The 20,258-nt window shown below is 44.6% G+C and overlaps 3 non-coding genes across 3 annotated transcripts; all 3 read left to right on the top strand.

Moving 5' to 3' along the window:
• Positions 1–5,763: 5,763 nt before the first annotated feature.
• trnar-ucg (transfer RNA arginine (anticodon UCG)) lies at positions 5,764–5,853 on the top strand. Its single transcript is given in 2 exon segments — positions 5,764–5,800; positions 5,818–5,853. It is a non-coding gene; the product is annotated as a tRNA-Arg (tRNA).
• Positions 5,854–11,279: 5,426 nt separating this feature from the next.
• Positions 11,280–11,362, top strand: trnal-cag (transfer RNA leucine (anticodon CAG)). Its single transcript has one exon. It is a non-coding gene; the product is annotated as a tRNA-Leu (tRNA).
• A 4,136-nt stretch (positions 11,363–15,498) lies between these two features.
• On the top strand, positions 15,499–15,580 carry trnas-gcu (transfer RNA serine (anticodon GCU)). The gene has a single exon. It is a non-coding gene; the product is annotated as a tRNA-Ser (tRNA).
• The last annotated feature ends 4,678 nt before the right edge of the window (positions 15,581–20,258 follow it).

Below are 20,258 nucleotides of genomic sequence, written 5' to 3'. Positions count from 1 at the left end.
TGAGATTACCCCTGGACAATCCTAAACCCAGAGTGGAGCCCAGCTTGATAGATCCTAACTTTTATTCGATTGTTTAAATACGTGGAAAGTAGCTACTGAACAGAGTCACAGGAGTCAGCTGATCAACTTTTATCAAAAAATAAATAAAACATTTATTCAACGAGAAAAGATGAACCATGTTACAATACTCTTTCATCCACAACTATAACTTTGCAGGTGGAGACAAATTTGTAGGAATAACGCAAGTTGCAAAATTAATTTTATTCTTTAATTTCCACAGTAATTACATAATCCATGTATCAATAGGCACACTGTGGTAAGGAACACCAGACCCTGAAACCAAGTGAAAAATACCACCATAAAAAGTTGCTATGCATCTCTATTCAACTCCCCACAGAAGTTTGACAAGCCGTGAGTCAACCAGTTTCACTGCACTCCGCCTTTCACGCAAGGATTGAAGCCATTCCCTCTGCCCCTCCTCTTAAATTCATTAACAGGACCTGTTCCAGGTTCCCATCCTTCCTTTGACCAGAACGTCTGTTTTGGACTTTCACCTCTTCCACTCCCCTGGATTTTGGGATTTTTCTTTCGCTTGGGACTAAGTATCTGCCGCCTTTTCCAGTCTCTTTTGGCAGCAACTTTCAAAAACCAACCGAGGTCCGCAGCTTCCAAATCAAAACTGCAGTTTCCCTCCTTCTGTGTGTGTGTCTGTGGGAGGGACCTGCCTCTCTATCTTCCTGTTGCTAGGCAACAGCCCAATTCTTTTACTGATGTGTTTGCTTAACTTCATAAGTCGTAAGCCTGAATAGAGATGCCAGCACCTTTTTAAAACGAAACTAAAACTCCATTTGACCTTTCTTAACACAAATACAGAAATACAAATCAAACTTAAACTTTAAAGCTAAAACTCATTCCTAACAATTGCAATTACCAGTATAACTTACTTAAACCTCTCTACTTCCTAACAATTTGATAAGAACAAATCATGTTATTTAACTTCAGTTAGTTTTTTTTTTGATGCGACAGCAAAGAATTTTGATGAGGGTGAAGCCCTTGACGTGATTTACATGGACTTGAAAAAGGCATTTGATAAAGTGCTGGACAAAAGACTTCTGAGGAAAGTTAGAGCTCATTGAATAGAAGGGACAGTAGCAGCACAGATACGAAATGAGCTGAGTGACAGGAACCAAAGATTTGTGGTGAACTGTTGCATTTTGGACTGGAGAAAGTTATCTTGTGCAGCTCCCCAGGTCTCTCGGGGACTTGTGCGATATCGGGAACTGGGGGAAAAATAGAGTTGAGGCCCAAGGTCAACCCCATGATATCATCGAATGGCAGGGTAGGCGCAATGGGCCGTGTGGTGTACTGCTGTTCCTATTTCTTGTGTCCAGTGTCAGGGACCCTTCCATTCCTGTAATTCATCAGCCAGATCTTGTTGCAAGCTCACAATTTCAACATTTGCCGATGATACAAAAGTTAGAAGCACTGTGAACTGTGAGGAGGATAATGTAGATCTCCAAAGGGATCTAGAAATGTTGATGGAACGGGCGGACAATTACCAGGTGAAATTTAATGCAGAGTAACCTGGTGTCATTCGTTTTTGTAGGAAGAACAGGGAGAGGCAACACGAAATGAAGGTTACAATTCGAAAGGGATTGCGGGAACAGAGGGATGTGGGTGTATATGTGCATAAATCATTTATCATCACAGGACAGGTTGAGAGGATGACCAGTAAAACAGACAACGTCAAGGGCTTCATCAATATAGCATGTAGTACAAAAACAATAAAGTTATGTGAAGTCTGTAGAAAACACTGTTTCGGCCTCAACTGGAGTATCGTATCTAATCCTGTGCACCACAATTTAGCAAGGATGTGAAAGCATTAGTGACATTGCAGAAAATAATCACAAGACAGATTCCAGGCATGAGGAACTTAATTCACATTGAATGATTGGAGAAGTTGGGAATGTGTTTCTTGAAGAGAGCGAGTTTGAGAGGAGAATTGATAGAGGTATTCAAAATCACGAGCTGTGTGGACAGAACAAGAGGACACAAATTTAAATTAATTTACAAAAAAAGCAATTACCTAATAAGGCTTTATTTTCATGCAGAATGTGTTTAGGATGTTGGATGCAGTGTCTGAGAGTGTGCTGGAGGCAGGGACAATTGAGGTTTTCAAAAGGGAATTTGACCTTGATCTGAAAAGACAAATTAGCCATGTTACAGGGAAAAGGTTGTGGAGTGGCAGCAGGTGAGCTGCTCGTTCAGATGGCCAGCCGAGTCCAGACGGGCCGAATGTTCTCATTATGTTCTGTGATTCAATGATCCCATATAGAATCAGGGACGTTAGTGAAGACTATGATCAATAGGTGAGCAGCAAATGTCTAAGTGAGTTTCTCAGGGCAGTAAGTGTTGGAATTTCCTGGGACAGGATGTGACTAGGTGGCAGTTTCCTGGAACAAAACATTCATCGAAATAGAACCATAGAAAAGTTACAGCACGGAAGGAGGCCATTCGGCCCATCTTGTCCAGCCCGAGGACACCCAGGTGCCCTTTCTAATCCCACCTTCCTTTGGCAATTGGTCATCATTTAATGGAATTAATTAACAGCACATAATGCAACATCCATCTGAACCTAACCTATTTAGTCACCTAGTTTAACTGGCAAGTGCACTCAACAACCTTCAATCTTCTGTCAATAGTATAAGACAGGCACTAGAATCACTTGACAGAGAACTTGGGAGACATGGGTTCGTTGGCTGATCCATGCAAGTTGCTGATGTTGAGATTGATTCATGTTAATTTCACATAGAAATCAGTTTCAACTCAATGAAATCAAACCACGTTCCCACTCATTCGGTGAAAGTGCTGTTTTATTTGCAGACATTGCAGAATGATTTATTGAACTGCTTTTTCTTCCTGTTTTGAACCTTTGTTCTCAGTGATCTTTGTATTTTTAGTTCCTAACAAATCAACAACAGCTATTCCTCCTGATAAATTACTTCTGCACAGGGTGTCTCGGTTGGTGACATTCACACCTCTGAGCCGCAAGTTTATAGAGTCAAATATAAATCCAGGGCTTGAGGACCAAAGTCAATGTCAACACTCCCAGCGGTGGCTCAAGAAGGCAGCTCACCACCATCTTCTGAGGGCAAATCTGAACTCCTTCAAATGTAAGCATTTTCCCCCTTAAAGAAGGAGAACTAAACAGGACTCAATACTCTAACTTTTGTCCCATCAACGCCCTCTTCAGTTATCACAAGAATGTCCGAGTTTATACTCCATTCCCCTTTCAATAAAGGCTAACACCTCATTAGCCTTCCTAACTGCCTGCTGTACCTGCAACCTAGCTTTGTTTTGTGATACATGTACAAGGACACCCAAGTCTCACTGCAGCACAGCACTCTGCCATCTCTCTTCATTTAAAGACTATTAGTTATTTTTTAAATCTGTCCCACCAAAATGGTGATCTTCACATATTCCCACATTATTGTATCTACCAAACTTCTGTCCACTCACTCAACGTATCTTTATTCCTTTACAAACACTTTACATTCTGCTCACATTTTGCTTGCCTACTTATTGGTCTTTAGCACTATGAATTGTAAACTTGTGTAAGGGGAGACGGAAAGACAGTATTTGCTATTCTTTTACCAATTATCTTACATCTGTAACGCCAAGATAAGCCCAGTTTCACGATTAAAAACATGAATGAATCAGAGACCAGAATTGTATTCAGAAAGCGAAAAGGTGATGTTAAGCAACAGAACCAGGAGTCCAGTCTGGCCAGTGAGGAATTTACCCCTGAAACGCTGACGTTCACAAATCCGCTCAGATGGAAACCTGTCTGAAGGAACATGCAGCCTGACAATGTGAAACAAACGGTTGGAAATTTCAGCAATTTCCTACGTTAAAATGCCGAACACACTTGAGAAGTTCTCCAGTGTTTGTCACACGTCGTTGTGAAATCGTGTGGTTGTCAAAACAGCTGATGAAAAACAAACCTTTGTTTTCTTTTAGAGAAAACCTATCCAACGCAGGATGTTCCCTCCTTCTCGCTCTTCCACATTCCCTGCACACGTTGGAGTCTGATCTCGCAGGCTTAATAGTCGCAATCTCGGCTGTTTGTCAAAGGGCTGATCAGAACCTGTTTCCTTATCCAGGTAAACACCTACACAGAAATAACAACAACAACAAAAATATTGTGGGTGCTGATTTACTTATTTACCGGATGTGGGCGTCGCTGGCAAGGCCAGCGTTTATTGCCCATCCACAATTGCCCTTCAGAAAATGGCAGTGAGCTGCCATCTTGAACCGCTGCAGCCCCTGTGGTGTAGGTACACCCACTGTGCTGTAGAGAGGGAGTTCCAGGATCTTGAACCAGCGACAGTGAAGGAATGGCGATCTATTTCCAAGTCAGGATAATGTGCGGCTTGGAGGGGAACTTCCACGTGTTGGTGTTCCCATGTGTCTGCTGCCTTTGCACTTCCAGATGGTAACAGTCATGGGTTTGCCTGCCGATTAGGCAGGCCATCCAAATGCTCACAATTTATTACGAGAAAATCTTTTCCACACGTTATCTTTGGTTCCTTTTCGAATGAATTAAAATCTGCCCTGGTTGGTCAATGATCCATGAGCCAGTGGGAACAATTCATGTTTATTTACTTTCTCTAAACCCTCTTGACAGTTCTGTCTGTGGAGTGATTAAAAATACCGAATTCCAGACGTGGGATTTGAACAATGAGGGACTGTAGATCAATGATAAAGGAAGTGATACTTTGATAATCAGATTAGGAAATAGTTTAAAAGTTATGAAATCCGTCCAAACCTATGCATTGCTGGTTCAGAAGCACAATGCGTCACTAGGGCGTGGGAAACTCGGATTAGATTCCCGAAGTTGCCGATTCTGTAACAGCGTCACAGTCCCTAAATTATTTTCTTTTCTTCAGGTTACTTTCAGTTTGCTTTCTGTTTTAGTGCAGTGATCTTGTAGTTAGGGAAATAAATTGATTTCAGCCTGATGGGCGGATTGGTGATTCAGGGGTAGAATTCTTATTTTTCATCAAAGAAACCTAGGTTCGATTACAGTGAATGCATAACTCAATGTCTTCAATAATGTTTCAAGGATCAAAGTTCCGGGACAGATAAATACCCAGTTTCTCGCTTTTCCATCATATATTTGATGAACACAAGTCTATAAAACTGAGATTTAAAATTAAAGTGCTGTTTCCCGATGGGATCTCTGAAATTCCCCTTTGCTGAGAGAGATGTTTCCTAATTTCACTCCGGAAACCTCTTGTTTTTTGACTAAGCCCCAACGCCCCCCTCCCCGTCCCCCAATTCCGAAATTCCCACCATCGCTGAAGTTTCTCTCTCTGACACTATCGTCTTAACATGTCGGAAAGTGCGATCAAATTGCTCATTAATTCGGGAAGAACGGCTTCCTTTGTTCGTGGTTTATATGAAGGGGCTGTTTTGTGGTTTATTTTCTGGAATTTAGCAGCGGTTGAGGGGAGGCCACGAGGCAGAGAATGAGAGAGATTCAAAACACTGCAGGAGAATGATGAGGAGAGGGTACGGACAATAGGAACTGAGTTCCCGATCTCCCAATCCTTATTTTCCAACGAAAGACACGGAGTCAAACTCAGACCCTGAGGCCATGGATCTGGGATTCAGCGAATCATCCAAAAATCGAATTGAAAAATATACAACCACGATATTTATTTACATGGCACTAGCATCAGTTGCAGTATCGTATTACCTGACCGCGTGGCCTAATGGATAAGGCGTCTGACTTCGGTGGTATTTACAGAGGTTATCAGAAGATTGCAGGTTCGAGTCCTGCTGTGGTCATTTTATATGGAAATCTGTTTAACTTCCTGAAAAACGCGGTCTCACTCGTCAACTGAAGTTTCTGCGTTTCCTTCCTAACATGACAGGGCTCTTTCTCAAAATGTCTGCTCTTGTTAATTTGTGCATTAATTGCTAACTCATTTTGTTTATCTGATCAGTTTCGTTAAATTGTTGATGTGTCCAACTGGAACAAAAGCTGTGCATCAATCGGTTTAATAAAATGCTTTGGGAGAATTCCAATCTTCTCATGAAGCGGCTCGATCATTAGCTGAATCTGCTGTCACTGGACTAACAATACAGAGGTGCCAGGCTAATCTCTGCGGGCACGGGTTTAAATCCCAACAGAGCAGATTTAAATTAAAATATTTCCTAAATTTGGAATTAAAATCTCGGCACAGTAATGGCGGCTATGAAACTATGATCGATTGTGGTAAAAACCCACCCGGTTCACGAATGGCCTTTACGGAAAGAAATCATCCGCACTTCCCTTGCCTGCCCTACATGTGACTCCAGACCCACAGTAATTAGTTTCACTCGTAACTTCAAGGATAATGTGAGATGATCAACAAATGCTGGGCTTGCAAAAGACGCCCATACACTATGAAAAATTAAACAAGTGGTAAACAGACACGACATGATTTTCAGGATGTCTACCTTTTCCCTTGAAGAATGAAGGCTGGGGGGTGGTCTCATACAGGTCTTTAAAATTATGAAAGATTCTGGGAGGCTGAATTCAGGGAAAGTGGAGCAGAGAAGTATCGATAACTATGTGTCTCGCTCTCACACACAAGGCAACGGCTGACGGGTCGAATGCAACGTTATAACTACTTAACTGTGCATCGGCGACTCATAAGAGCGGTAAATAAATTCCATCCGCAATGTCTCCGCGGCACCCTCCAGATTCCGTGGGAGCACTGCCAAACAAACTGTAGTGTCGTTCTCGAAGGCAGTTCCACCAGCATTCAGGCCAAACTCCTGAAAAATTAAGATAAAAGCAAAATACTGCGGATGCTGGAAATCTGGAACAAAAACAAAAATACCTGAAATAAGTCAGCAGGTTTGACGGCATCTGCGGAGAGGAATACAGTTAACGTTTCGAGTCCGTATGACTGTTCAACTGATGAAGAGTCATTCGGACTCGAAACGTTCACTGTATTCCCCTCCGCAGATGCTGTCAGACCTGCTGAGCTTTTCCAGGTATTTTTGTTTTTGTTCCTGAAAAACTAAATTGCATGGACTGCACACAGTGACCGGATAATCGAAAAGCGCCGCATCCGCCAAGTCCTGTTTCCTCAACTCTCAAATGGACAACATTCCAGGGGAGGACAAAGAAAATGCTCCAAAGACACTCTGAAACGTTAATTCAAACGCTGCAGCATTCATATTAATGACTGCGAGGAACTTGCTTCTCATCATTCAAAATGACCAAAACCTGTCCCCAAGCTGCAGCGCGCTGTGAGTCCCCAGGTCTCAATGATGAGGCAGAACGGCGGCTAAGAAGAAGTAACAGGAAGCAAATCCTGCACTCTGGATCTCACTACCTCGTGGGACATCCGGTCCCCATGTGTCCTAAGGTCTGTGGGCCGAGAATCGGCCTGTTCACTCTCATGAAGGCCCATGGCAGAAACTCACGGCCCTGACTGGATGTCATCCTCGTATCGAGGGCCAGACGATAACCACTGCTTATTACATAATACATATAAGAAGAGGTCATCTCCATCCATAGTATTTCTACAACTGTCCCTTCCCGAATAATATGAACAAGTCTCCTCTGTTGTCTCTGATCTGTCAACTTCACTATATCAGAATGTGCTGCCATCTACTGGCCGCAACAGAGCGGTAGAAATTCACATTGTCGGTGTCGCGGAAACAGGTCAATGTGAGGAATTTGTGATGTGACGGAGCAGACATAGAAATGCAAATATGAACTATAATTTAGGAAACACAATTAATTAATTTATTCCCATTGAATCGGCAGCAGTTACAGGCCAACTATCGCCTGGAGCAACTGAGACGATTAGATAAACTGCATTTAAGGGAAGCCTAGATAAGTATAGGAGGGAGAATGAATTTCAGGGATAAACAGAGAATGTTACATGAAGTATTCTAGGTGGAGGATCTTGTCGGGCAGTTTACCTGTTAGAACAAATGGCCCACTTTCAGTGAGGTATATTCTGGTTTGAATGAATCCAGATTTGCAAAGTGTCTCCGGGACTGACATATACGTAATGAATCCCACATCCAAACTGTGAGCAAAAGACAGAGAGACCCAGAATGAATCATTAACTTAAGCCTGGCATCAGTGACTGACTGATACACATTGAATCGCACACTCTCACAGTATTCAATGGACAGAATGATACAGAATGAATCATACACACAGGCACATCACCAGAATCTGACAGATCCACAATTAATCCCGAAAACAAATCCTGTCCCAGGGACAAGCGATAAATAATTAATCCACAGAGACCAACAGATGAACAATGAATTCCAAACTCAAATCCTGTTCCAAAGACAAAGTGGTCCTGAATGAACCTCACACACATGCACATAGAATAGCTACAACAGAGAAGGGGACTATTCGGCCCTCTGTCTCTCCTGAGATCCTTCAGCAGAAACTGAACTATCCCAGTCCCCAGCCCTGTCTCCACAGCCATGTAAACTTTTATCTTCAGGTGGCTGTCCAGTTCCACTATGAAAGCCCCGAGTGGTTGCATATCTTACTGATTGGACAGAGGAGTTGATCTTTCATCGGTCCAGTGGAATACAGACCAACTGAATATTAGAGCAATTTCTGATATGGATAAATTTCAAATGCAGTTCATTTATCATTTTGCCAATATATCAGGAGATTCAAACTAGTTCTGTTAAAGCAGAATGACAGTGAGTTCAGTAAGAAATGTTTACAAAGTACAGCAATTTCTTTCTGCTCACTGTACACACATATATCGAATTGTTTCAAATAGCAGGAGCGGAAACTGCAGCCCGCAGTCTTCACGTTAGCATTGACCTGAATTTCAGTTTTGTGGGTAGAGGGGTACAGGGAGCGCGGATGTTATTGTGGGAACTGAAGTCACTTTTCCTGTGAATGGAGCCGGTTAAAGAGCTCGGGCCGGCCTGAGAGTCCTAGAAGCCGGGGTCAGTGGGTAGCCTGGGGAGAAGACAGGCCCCACAGACAGGAAATAAGATTTGAAAGAGAAATGGGGTGCGGGACGGGGTGATGCGAGGAGGGGGAGGGAGAGCCGGGGAGGGAGATAGGGAGGGAGACAGCGAGGGAGAGAGGGAGGGAGTTAGAGAAGGGCGGAGCTGGAGGAAGAGAGGCAGCAGGCGGGAGGGAGGGAGGAACTTGAATTTTTCCACCATATTTTACAACCTAAGGAAGACTTAAAGCCGCACGGCCAATGGTGCGGGAGCGGAGGTGTGTCTTCGTAAGTGAGATTGCTGCTTGAATGTGCACAGCAACCTGATCAATGACTTTGTAATCTGTTTCAGTGATTCTGTTTGATGGATTAATATTGATCCCAGGACTCCGGGTAAGACTCCACTTCTCTTGTTGTAAATAGTCTGGTCGGATTGTTCGCATCCGTCCGATAGGGGAAATGGGGTTTCGGTTTAAATTGTGATTTATGAGTGAAAGAGTCATGTATCTTTATTGCCTCTCTGTGGGGCATTACACAATTTGTGAAACATATTTGCCTCTTCTAGAATTTCAAGCAGTTGGAAGCACTGAAGAAGTTCTGGTTCTATCTTTACTAATTCACCTGAACTGTGATAATTAAATATAACATCTTCCAGGCAGTGGAGATATAACATCAGCACCAAAAATACTCACACACCACCGCGGATGTTGTTTTTTTCCCCCAGGGAGACTCGGTTGAAGAGTTTCCCTTTTTTGTTACTCTGAGCTTCTCAATGTTGTAATGCTGTCTGCTTCATTCCTGGGAGACAAGTGGGACTCAGAAATGATCACTCCCTCCCTGTGTGACTCCGACTGATACAGTTGTTATCATTAAGGTCAGTCAGCCTCTGACACCTTATCAGGTCCAATATTTGACTCAAAGTTAACGTTTTCTGTTATCTACACTGGGAATCGAAATTCCTGCTGCACTCTCTATCCCTGCCGTGATAAAAAATCCGTCTCTTTCAACTGTGGGTGTCTATCTCTCATTGTCTGTGACACCTCTTCAATTAACAATCTACTTCTGCTTCTCCTTACAGAGTGCAACCTCTTCTGTCTTTTGCCCTATGCAGTGAACTATGATTCAGTCAGCTGCTCCCTTGCTTTTTACAATGAGGAGGTTGTGAGTTCAAAACTCATTCCCGGATCCTGACCACAAATTCAGGGTCACGCTCTAGTGAATTCTTTGCTGTTACTGGTGCCAGCTTTTAGACGATATGTTAAACTGAGCTGACATCTGCCTTCTCACGTAAAATATACCATGGCACAATTTCGGAGAGGGGCGGGGGAGTTATTCCATGATGTTGGAGACATTCAAAACAGATCCTATTGCCTTCATCACATTGCTGTGCCTGGAACCTGACTGTGTGCAAATCCTTTGAAAATTTTTTCAAACACATGATGACTGAAATCCTGTTAGGAAAAGACAAGTTATTATTGAAAATTCTGCTGAGTGACCTTCATTGGACAGCAGAGAAATCAGGTGAGGAATTCGAGTAAATCGACACCAGAGAACAAGTCACCGTCAAAACAACTTCCGTCCATCTTAAGAGAGTCGCAGTTCCCTGTATGTGAATGTGGATTAACCCCTTATATTCCCTCACAGACTCTGTGATCCCCAGGCCTTTGCGAATTCCAAAAAAAAGCTTAGACGACCTGAGAGCTGAGCAGTCGGGAGAGGGGATGGGAGTGGGGCGCGGGACTGGGGACAGAGAGGGAGGTGCGGGGGTTGGGGGTGGTGGAGGTGTGGTGGTGGGGGTTGAAAGCCATGGCGCAGAGTGATGAGTGTGAAAACAGCCGAATTTAAAGGTCACAGGAAAGCGGTGCCTGGAGCTGCCCCGAGAGACAAGCTTTGGGTTGTCAGTAAAAAGATCTCCTGTAATAAAGGCACAAAAACAAAAAGAGGAAATGCGGGGAATATTCAGCAGGTCCGAAAGCAGCTGTGGAGAGATATTCCTGTCGCCAGGATGTAACACTCCAATTGGATACTTCACGTCGCTCAGATCTTACACTCTCAACACCTCCGTGTGAGGAACAGGTCGGGCGGGAATTGGGTCTTTGTTGATTTGAGCAAACAGAGCAATGCAGCAATGAGAAGCTCCTCACCCCCCGGCGGCTTGGGGAAGGATGGGACTCAGATACAGGAACCTGACAGGTGCTGAAAAAAGGAAAATCACATCGAGTTTTTGAAAGCAGTGACAATGAATGTGGAATTTAAAACCATTTATGCAGAAGTACCAACTGAGTCAGGTCGGCCGAGCGGTCTAAGGCGCTGCGTTCAGGTCGCAGTCTCCTCTGGAGGCGTGGGTTCGAATCCCACTCCTGACATTTTTTTCCTTCAGCACCTTCCAAACCCGAGATCTCCACCACCTGGGAGAAAAAAGGCAGCAGATGCATGAGAACAGCAGCAAGCTCCCCTCCGAGCTACACACCATCCTGACTTGGAACTGTATCACCCTCTCAAATCCTGGAACTCCCTTCCTAACAGCGCTGTGGACCTACTTACACCATATGGGCTGCAGCAGTTCAAGAAGGCAGCTCACTGCCAGCTTCTCAAGGGGAATTTCGGTCGGCCGAGCAAGACTCGAGGCAACCGGATCCCCTGAAAACAGCTCAGAAAGTAAACTGGATCCAAAAGCAACATACTGCGAATGCTGAAAATCAGAAATAGTAACAATCAGAAAGTGCTGGAAATACACAACAATTATACAGCATCTGTGGAGAGAAATATAGAACGAGCAGGATACAGCGCTCCAGATGCAGATCTAAGTGCAGTTGCCCTTCTCGACCGTAGTGGTCATGGGTTTGGAAAGTGTTGTTTAAGGAGGTTTGTTGAATTCCTGTATTCATCTTGTAGATGCTTCACACTCCTCGACTGTGCGTCGGTGGTGGAGGGAGCGAATGTTTATGGATGTGGTGCCAATGAAGCTTTCTCCTGGATGATGCCAAGCTTCATGAGTGTTGTGGGTGCTGCACTCCACCAGGCAATTGGCGACCATTCCATCACACTCCTGACTTGTGCCATATAGATACTGGACAAGGTTTGGAGAGTCAGGAGGTGAGTTAATCGTTGCACAATCCCTCGCCTCTGACCTGCCCTTGTAACGACAGTGTTTATAAGGCTAGTCCAGTTCAGTTTTTGGTCATCAGTAACCCTCAGGATGTTGAGAGTGGGCGATTCAGTGGTGGTAACGCCATTAAACGTCAAGGGCCAGTGGTTAGATTCTTTCTTGTTGGAGATGGCTATTGCCTGGCACTTATGTGGCGTGATTGTTACTTGTCATTTTTCATCCCAAGTTTGGATATTGTCCAGGTCTTGCTGCATTTGGATATGGACTGCTTCAGTATCTGAGGAGTCACGAATGGTGCTGAACTTTGTGAAATTATAAGCGAACATCCCCACCTCTGACCTTATGATGGAAGAAAGGTCGTTGCTGAAGCAGTGGAAGATGGTTGGGCCGAGCACATTACCCTGAGGAACTCCTGCAGTGATATCCTCGAGCTGAGATGACTGAACGCCTTAGGCATGACTACAAACTAATGGAGTTTTCCACCTGATTCCCATTGACTCCAGTTTTCCTAGCGCTCCTTGATGCCACATTCAGACAAATCCGACCTTGATGTTAAGGGCAGTCACTCTCACCTCTCCTCGGGAGTTCAGCTCTTTTGTCTATACTTGAACCAAGGCTGTAAGGAGGCCAGGAGCTGAGTGTCCCTGGCGGAACCCAAACTGTGCATCAGTGAGCAGGTTATTGTTAAGCAAGTGCCGCTTGATAGCACTATTGATGACCCCTTCTATTACATTACTGATGATCGAGAGTAGACTGATTGTGAAGTAATTGGCCCGATTGGATTTGGCCTGCTTTCTGTGTACAGGAAATACCTGGTCAATTTTCCACATAGCCGGGTAGGTGCCAGTGTTGTAGCTGTACTGGAAAAGCTTGGCTCGGGGCGTGGCATGTTCTGGGGCACAAGTCTTCAGTACTATTTCCAGAATATAGTCAAGGCCCATAGACTTTGCACTACCCAATGCCTTCAGCTGTTTCTTGATATCACTTGGAGTGAATCGAATTGGCTGAAGACTGGCATCTGTGATGCTGGGGACCTCTGGAGGAGGCTGAGATGGATCATCCACTCGGCACTTCTTGTAGCAAATGTATATCGCTTGTGCTGATGTGCTGAGGTCCTCCATGATTGTGGATAGGGATATTTGTGGTGTCTCTTCTTCCAGTGAATTGTTTAATTGTCCATCACCATTCCCGACTGGATGCAGCAGGACTGCGGATTTTAGGTCTGCCTGTTAGTTCTGCGATCGCTTAGCTCTGTCTATCACTTGCTGCAGATGTTGGTTGGAATGCAAGTAGTCCTGTGTCATAGCTTCACCATGTTGACAACTCATTATCAGGTAAGGCTGGTGCAGCTCCTGGAATGCCCTCTTCACTCTTCATTGAACAAGGGTTGATCACCTGGCTTGATGGTAATGATATAGTGGGGAATATGCCAGCCCATGAGTTTACAGATAGTGTTCGAATACAGTTCTATTCCTGCTGATGGCCCACAGGGCTTCATGGATGTCCGGTCTTGTGTTGCTAAGTATGTTCAAAATCTATCCCATGTAGCACGGTGGTAGTGCCACACAACATGATGGAGTCTGTCCTCAATGTGAAGGCGGGACTTCGTCTGCACAACTTCTGTGTGATAGTCACTTCTACTGATAGTGTCGTGGACAGATGCATCTGCAGCAGGCAGATTGGTGAGGATGAGCTCAAGTATGATTTTCCCTCTTGTTGGTTCACTCAGCACCTGCCACAGACCCAGTCTCGCAGCGATGTCATTTAGGACTCGTCCAGCTCAGTCACTCGTGGTGCTACCGAGCCACTTTTGGTGATGCACGTTGAATCCCTCCACCCGGAGGACATTCTGTGCCCTTGCCATCCTCAGTGCTTCCTCCAAGTGGTGTTCAACATGCAGGAAAACTGGTTCATCAGCTGAGGGAGGGCGGTACGTGGTAATCAGCAGGTTTCCTTGCCCATGTTTGACCTGATGCCTTAAAAATTCATCGGGTCCGGTGGCGATGTTGAGGAATCCCAGGGCTACTGCCATCCGACTGTATACCACTGTGCCACCACCTCTGCTGGGCTTGTCCTGCCGGTGGGACAGGGCATATCCAGGGTTAGTGATGGTGGAGCCTGTGGACGTTATCTGTGAGGATGAATATTTCAGGCTGAAGCTTGCCTAGTCTGTGAGGCAGCTCTCCCAATTTCGGCACTAGCCCCTGAGATGTTAGTAAGGAGGACTTTGCAGGGTGGACAGGGCTGAGACTGACGGTGCCGAGGTCGATGCCACCTGGTCCGTCCGGTTTCATTCCCTTTTTTGTGACTTTGTAGCGGTTTGTTACAACTGAGAGGCTTGGTAGGACATTTCAGAGGGCAGTTAAGAGTCAACCACATTGGTCTGTCTTCGACAGTGCGATCAAGTGGCGCTAACTCACCAATCACCTGCTCACTGAAGCTCAGTTTGGTTTCCGCCAGGGTCACTCAGCTCCCGACCTCATTGCAGCCTTGGTCCAAATATGGACAAAAGAGCTGAACTCAAGGCGTGAGTTGCAAGTGACGACAGTTGGCTATACAGAAGCATTTGGCAGAGTGTGGCATTGAGAAACCCAACAAAACTGAAGTCAATTTATACAAGGAGGGAAACTCTCCACTGGTTGGAGTCGGCCCCGGGATTTCTAATACATTCCAAAAGATTTCTAGCATTCACAATATTTCGCATTTTGTTAATTTTCTGTGGGTGGCAATGAAAGGATATGTTGAATACTTTTATTGTGGCAGCTGGCTCGTTGGTCTAGGGGTATGATTTTCGCATGTGGTATTTGTTGTGAATTAATATGCGAGAAGTCACGGGTTCAATTCCCGGACGAGCCCAACCAGCATTTTAATACATTAATTCATGTGCTCGCGGCGGTGCCAGTTGGGGAAATCAGGACCAGGTTTGAACATCCGCGAAATCATTGCGGAAAATAAATCACAACACAGAAAACCAACGCAAAGTTTCTCCTAATGCATCGAATACGGCAACTCTCTCCTTGTGGGTTCAGTCGGAGGCTGATTGCAGTCAGTTACAGTCTTGAGTGAAAAACCATATTTCAGTTGTGTTCCGGTACTTGCAGTTAGTCGGAAGGAGTTTCTTTATTCTTCCCGATGAATGTATGTTTCGGTCTTTCCGCAGTGGGTTTTCACACTGTCTAGAAACATGTTGGATATCGTGTTGAAGTGTTGAAGTGATTCACATCAGTCGATTTACAACAGTTCCTACCTGATGTGATGGAAATGTATTTTATTGACAAACTACATGAGAGACCTGGATGGTTATTCAGGACCTGAAACAGGCAGGATCATTTAGTTCAACAGTTCATGGATGTAAAACAGTACAGGAGAAGGTTTAATAAGGCGACCGCACGTGGCGAGGTGGCCGAGAGGTTAAGGCGATGGACTGCTAATCCATTGTCCTTTGCACGCGTGGGTTCAAATCCCACCTTCGTCGTCAGTTTATTAACTGGTTCTTCGTGAACGCGGTGCTTTTTTCAGAAGGCATGTCTGAAATCACTGATGTAATCGTTTCGAGACCAGGTTTCCAGAGGTGGTGGCGTTGGGATAATGTCGCTAATCACTCCATGATTATCTGAATTTAAGGCTGCTCATCCATTGTGCTTCCCACGCGTGAGTTTAAATCCTGTTTTTGTGTGGGACTGCATTATGCAGAAAGGAAATCTGAAATTACCATCAGACCCAAGTTATGACGTTTCCTGTAATACCGTGAATATCAATGTTTCAGGGTCGAACTGGTTGAAAACTTTACGATGATTAAATAACATTCTAGCTTCGTTTTTTAGTCTAGCGGGCTGTGTGCAAACCATTTAGCTTGTACTGGGGTGTTAACAAGAAGCATTGGGAATCGAAATTCCTGCTACAATCTCTCTCCCTGCCGTGAGAAAAAGTCGGTCTCTTTCAACTGTGGGTGTTTATCTCTCATTGTCTGTGACATTTCTTCAATTAACAATCTACTTCTGCCTCTCCTTGGAGTGAAATGTCTTCTGTCGTCTTTCCTTTGCTGTGAATGATGATTCAGTCAGTTGTTCTCTTGCTCTTTACAGTCAGGAGTTTGTGAGTTCTATACTCACTCCAGAGTCCCGAGCACAAATCCAGGCTGACGCTTTAGTGCAGTAATCAGTGAATGCTTCACTGTTAGTGGTGCCATCTTTTAGATGATATGGTGAATTGAGGTGCCCTCTGCCTTCTCAGCTGCAGTATACCAAGCAGCATTTCGGAGAGGGGCGGGGGAGTTATCCCATGGTGTCGGAGCCCACATTCATTCCTCAATTAAAATCACTTATTAACAGATTTATTGTCTTTAGCACGTTGCTGCTCCTGGAAGCCGGCTGTGACCATATTTTTAAACAAATTGTTCCAAAACATGGTGATTGAAATCCTGTCAGGAAAAATCAAATTCCTATTGAAAACTCTGCTGAGTGAGCTTCATTGGACAGCAGAGAAATCAGGTGAGGAATTCGAGTAAATCGACACCAGAGGAAAAGTCAACGTCAAAACTGGATCACCTCTTGCGAAGATCAATGAGTAAAAGCTGAGAACTCCACGCATCATCATTTCATTGACCAGAGACACTCACGGAAGTGTTTTGTAAAATGTGTCTCTAATGCAAACCTGAAGGAATGAAACCTTCCCAGTTCATGGTGATACTGGGGATGGAATTCCATTTTTTAAATAAGTGATTAAGAATGAACGATCATGTCTGTCAAAATAATGATTATCTATGTCTTTGACGTGATGATGTCTCCGCTATGTTGATAATCTTGACCTTCTCATGGTCTATGTGTCAGGGAGGACGCCGCTGTCCAAATAAGCATGGGAATTATGGCAGGGTGTCCTGTATATCCGACATAATGAAGCTAATATGTATAAACTTCACTATATCGGGTGCAGATAAGATATTGGTTTTCGTTTTTGTTACTCAGATATTCTTAGAGTGATAGAGAGCAAGGGAAGGCCGTTCAGACCATGGCCTGAAATGGGCTGAGAGAAAGGGGAAATCCTCGACTGGTGTATTTTTGCAGCACTTCTGCTGCGCCCGTGTTTGAAATAAAACGATTTGAGAGATTGGGTACAGATTGAAGTGTTTACTGGAAGCAAGAAGCTGATGTAAATTTATTTTGAAGCAAATTCAGAGGTGATTTTGTGTCACAGACAAATGTTATTTTATAGTGTTAATGAGAATTTAAATAAACTGAGTATGGTTTCAATCCATCGATCGCTGGGTTAGGAGGCCAGCACGCTTCTGCAACGCCAGTCTCCTCCGAAGCAACATTTTTCTACTGCCTATTACCGTTGTTTGGTAGCCAAACACATATTCACTTCCTCATTACTTTTTAAACAGGAGCACAACTATTGGGAAGCTCACCCAAGCTCCACAAATCCACTTACGCTACCATGAATGTACCAGACAGAGAAAGTCACACAAGAAAGTAGCAAGAGACTATCAGGATAAACACAATTGCTGACACTAAAAGGTGCCGAGCAAACCAGCAAGATATTACAATGGAGAAACTGATCATTTATGAAAAGGTATTTCCTGCTGCATAAAGATGGGGCCTGTTTTAAATGTAATTCCTATTGCGTAACTGCGCTCCCTGCTGTACCACTGTTCCCTCTGTGGTGAAACTGTGATTCTGCCGTTGAAACATCCTCACTGTCGTTGTGTAAAATGCTTCCCTGTTGTGCAAATGTGCTCCCGGCTGTGTAAATATGATCCGTTGTGTGCAAAAATTTTCTCTGTTCGATAAAGATATTTCCTCTAGTGTAAAGATGTTCTCTGTTCTGTGAGGAGGTTTTCTGTGGGAAAATATGTTCTTCCTGGTTTCATGGTCTTCCTTGTCAAATGCTGCCTTGATATCAAGGGCAGTCGCTGTCACCTCGCTCGTTCAGTTCAGCAGTTTTGTCTATGTTTGGGCCAAGGCTGCAGTGCAGTCAGGAGCTGAATGGTCCTGGTGGATCCCAAACTAAGCGTCAATGAACAGGCTATTGCTGAGTAACTGCTGCTGGATACCACTGTGGAATACCCCATCCATAATTTCTTTATTTTGATAGGGGGAACAGTAATGGGGCGGTACCTCGCCGGGTTGGATTTGTCCTGCTTATTTTTTGTGGACATGACATACCTGTTGGCATAGCCAGCGACTTCCACATCTCGTTGGGGTGGGGGGGGGGAATTGTTCCGGGTCTTGTGTAAAGCTCTCGTTAAACCAGAATGGGATTATTGTCAGCAAGCCTCGACTGTGGCTGTTAAACCCTGGGAGAAAATGTGATTGTGGGAATCATGAAGCACCTAATAAACTCTGCTGCTGTACCTGAATGAGATGTGTTCTGTATCTGCCAATCACAGGTAGTGCTTGCGAGTGTCAGATTTATTCTGTATCTCAGTCTGTCGAACGGTTTGTGAGATGGGATTCCTTCTTTATCGGTCAATGTCTAGTACTGCATGTGAGGGCGGGGTTAATTCTGGCTTTCCCCTTGTCTTCATCCTTCTCCCCACCATCCTCCACATTGAATGGATCATTGCTTGTCATTTCTTTACAAGGCAGGGAGTTGTTGTGACCTGAATATTCTGCCGGAAAATGTGGTGGAAGCAGATTTGATGTAAACTTACAAAAGTGAAATGAAAAATATGGTATGGAAAAATATTTTAGGGCTATTGGAAATGACAGGGGAGTGGGGCTGATTTGCTATAAAAGAGCTTGCTCAGAAATGGTTAATACAAACGCATCCTCTTGATTTGCAATTTATAATGAAATGGCGGACAGCGCTTCCCAGAATGCTCGGGGTGATATATAACGGCCTATCTCTAACAGATAGGCACTGCGCAGGTGCAATAGGTCGTCCACGGGAAATCCTGCCTGCGACGAGCATGCGCGCCACAGCTTCCGGAACCTGAGGGTGGCCGAGCGCAGTCTCAGTAACGCCGAGTTTCAGCGGCTCTCAGATCCCGAATCAGAGCCGCCGGGTCCGGCGGACGTGCGGAGAGGGACCCGGGGGACTGCACCATGAAGCCGATGGTGCAGCGCCTCCCCCATCCCAGCCGCCGCTTCCCGGATTCTTCTCCCGTTTCCACCGAGTCTTTGATGCGGTAACAGAGAGGGTTGGGGAGGGTGATGCTGTTCATGTTGTTTCCATGGATTTCCAAAAGGCATTTGATAAAGTCTCACACAACAGACTTGTGAACAAAGTTACAGCTCATGGAATAAAAGGGACAGAGCAACATGGATATGGGATTGGCTGAGTGACAGGAAACAGAGGGTAGTGGTGAATGGCTGTTTTTCAGACTGGAGGAATGTTTATAATGGGAGGAATGTTGATAGTGGAGTTCCCCAGGGGTCGGTGTTAGGACCCCTGCTCTTCCTGATATATGTTAATGTTGGTGCACGGGGCACCATTTCAAAATTTGCGGATGACGTTAAACTTGGTGGTATTGTGAACTGTGAGGAGGAAAGTGTTAAAACTTCGAAAGGACAAAGGCAAGTTGGTGGGATTGGCTTACAAGTGGGAGTGATAAAAGGTCTACCTCGGAATTTCACAGGACCGGCTCTGGGGAGCATGCACACTCAATGTCTTGGGAAGTCAGTACATTGAATAGAGCGGTTTCTGAGATGCAGGGAATTGTGGGAAGTGCAACCACCATGAGCAGATGTTTGTAAGTGTTTTTTTCCAGGCTGACTGTCAGTGACCTGAAATGTGATCTCTGCTTCTCTCTCCACAGATGCTGCCTGACGTGCCATGTATTTTGAGCATTTTCTCTCCTCATTTCAGATTCCTAGTATCCACCTGATTTTGCACGTGAATTATTGCTGGTCTTGCTCACAAAACCGAGGCCAGAAACACAAACTGAGAAATGCAGATCCCTTTTGCTTCAGGGTGGATGTTGGACGTGGAAATCGTTCCTCACTTTCTTTGAAGGGATGTTCTTGTTGGCTGACTTTGAATTGCGGAGCAGAGAGAGGAGACATTGATGGGTTTAACCACGAGCACTTTTAAGAACAGTAGGGCCCAACCATTTCTGATAAAAGGTCATTAACCGTTTCTTGTACAGTAACAGAGACTGACAGGAAGTGAATTTCACATTTACATACATGAACAAAGAGTGACAGAGTTAG

Source organism: Cetorhinus maximus, chromosome 31, assembly GCF_964194155.1.
Source record: "Cetorhinus maximus chromosome 31, sCetMax3.hap1.1, whole genome shotgun sequence".
Taxonomy (NCBI): Eukaryota; Metazoa; Chordata; class Chondrichthyes; order Lamniformes; family Cetorhinidae; genus Cetorhinus; species Cetorhinus maximus.
This window is presented reverse-complemented; position numbering and strand designations above follow the sequence as displayed.